Raw genomic sequence first — 2,344 nt, 5'->3', positions numbered from 1 at the left:
AGCGTAAATGAAGAAGGAGAAAGGGGAAGCTGGCTCATTAAAAGTGAATGGCCTGAGTTGGGCCTTGGGCCCGATTCGCTTGGTTCGGCCCGTTCGGCCCAATCTTGAGCCAAATTCTTTAAAATTAGTATCGAAATTCTCGTTTTAATTTTTTATATCACATTAAACTATCAAATCCCATTTTTGTAAGACCCAGAACCTTTGAAAAATCTTTTTATGATCAAGTTTCAAATCATATAGTTATTTACAGCCTTAATTTCAGAAATCATTTTATTAAAGATAATTAAGGCAAGTTTTGATTTATTGAACTTGAGATAATTTATGATTATTATCCAATTTTATAATTGTTGGATTATTTTCTCTATTTAAATTATAAATTTAGCAGTTGTGAAATAATAAGGATTTTATATGTTTTGGACTAAGTAATTAATATTTTGAATATTAGTACTGCTATTTTGGAAAATAGAGAAATTAATTATATTATTTCTAATCTTTAGATTCGGGCATTTTGTTGAAAATAATTTGTAAAAATAGATGAGCAAATAGTGTTTTTCCATATACAATAAGTGTTGAAATTACATTGGATTTCAATTACCATATTATTCCTAATTTTATGTGAATTTACCATAATGCCCTTAACCCTAATTTTCAAATAAGGAAAACCCTAACCCGGTAACCCATTACCCGACCCGGTTCTCTCTCAACCTCACTCAATCCCCCCAAACCCAGCCGCAACACAGCAACAATAGCTGCAAAAGAAATGGAACGAAGAAAGAAAAAGGGCTAGGAGGAAACGGGGAAACGCAGAGGGAAAAGCTGCGCTGTGACCACCGGCCAGCCGTCGCTGTCGTCTGGCGCTTACCCACTCACCACCGCCGCTGGAGGAGCCGTGACCAACGTGTCGCTGTCGCTGAAGCACACAGCGCCGCTGTCGCCCTCGCCGCGCCGCCGCCATCCTTGCGATCACGAAGAGGCTGACGGGAGGAACTGGCGCGCACGGGAGGGGAAGAAACCGCCTCTGCACTGCTGTCGTTCACAAGCTCAGCCACCTCGCCATTGTCGCCGCCAAGGGTTCCGTCGCAGTCAATCCGTCGCGGCTGGTGCTGCTGCCGTCCCTGATGGGTTCCACCGTGGAGAAGGGAACGACGCAGGGGAGAGGAGGTCGCGCCGCTGCTGCCGCCGAAGGAACCCGTCCCTGCTGAGCCGCCGCTGCCACTGCTAGGGTTTGCTGCCGCCGTGCCGTTGAGAGGAGGGCCGTCCAGTCACACCGAGCATGAGAGACGGAGAGATCAGAGGCTGAGCTGGGGTTCAGCCACCATGCCCAGCCGTGCTCGCGTCGCCGGCGCCGCCTCCGTCAGAACTGCCGCCGTCAGAAAGGGGTCTCGGCCGCCGCAAGCATCGTTGCCGGAGAAGAGAGCTGCGTCTCTGTGATTCTGACCGCCGGGAGTGGTTCTGTGACTTCCGGGAGCACCGCCGGAGCTTCTGGCTGCTTTTGCCGTCGCCGGAAAAATTCTGTCGGTAAGGATTTCAAGTTGGCTCTCCTTTCCGTTGAGTTTTCGGGAATCTCATTGTCTCTGCATACTGTTCAGGTCACCGCTGCCGCTTGAGGTGGCTATCGGGCAGCCGCCGAACCAGTTCAGAGATCGCCGCTGTTTCGGTTCAGCCGTTCCTCCTTCGGTTCGGTAAGCGTTTTAATTTGAAAGCCCTTTTGTTACTGTTTCGTTATCTCACGCTGAGGTTTGTGGCATTAATTGCTATAAGATTGAGTTTCGATTGTTGTATGTTGCGAATAGTGTTGCTTTGGTTATTGCGAAAGTGGCTGGGAGCTGAGGTTTTGGTTGCCGTCAGTTCGGGTTGAGCCGGAAAGGACTCTATGAGACGTTTGGATTATGGAATTGCGTTTTGAGGTAGGGGCGCTTTCCGAAAACTATATTTTGTATATTGGAATTATTACATATGGGTACTGATGTGAGGATGTGTATTTGGTGATTGTATCAGTCCTATGTATTGTTTGGTTGTTTTGTATGATTATGGGTGTTGGTTTAACTCGACTGTTGTGTGGCTTTGTGAAACAAAATGCTTTTGAAATTGATTCTTTTAAAGCTTTGAGATCGAGTTAAATCCATTGGAAATTTATTTGAATTGAATGGATTTTCTTGAGAATGTGTAAAATAGAATACACTCTTGATTTCAGCCTGGCTGGCTTTAAATGATCTGGTTTTTGATAAATGATTGTTACTGAACCGTTTCTTTAAAGCTTTGGAAATGAGTTTATTCGGCTGATAACGATTTGATTTTTGAAACGGTTTTCTTGAAATATGGAATTGAGATGACTGTTGGATTT

General features: G+C 45.2%; 1 long non-coding RNA gene across 1 annotated transcript; it reads left to right on the top strand.

Annotated features, from left to right (window-relative positions):
- Positions 1 to 1,610: 1,610 nt before the first annotated feature.
- LOC110268581 lies at positions 1,611 to 1,921 on the top strand. The gene is made up of 2 exons (XR_002356820.1): positions 1,611 to 1,682; positions 1,794 to 1,921. It is a non-coding gene; the product is annotated as an uncharacterized LOC110268581 (long non-coding RNA).
- Positions 1,922 to 2,344: the final 423 nt, after the last annotated feature.

Source organism: Arachis ipaensis, unplaced genomic scaffold (assembly GCF_000816755.2).
Source record: "Arachis ipaensis cultivar K30076 unplaced genomic scaffold, Araip1.1 Aipa1068, whole genome shotgun sequence".
Lineage (NCBI taxonomy): Eukaryota > Viridiplantae > Streptophyta > Magnoliopsida > Fabales > Fabaceae > Arachis > Arachis ipaensis.
Note: the sequence above shows the minus strand (reverse complement) of the source record. Positions and strands in the feature narration are given on the sequence as shown.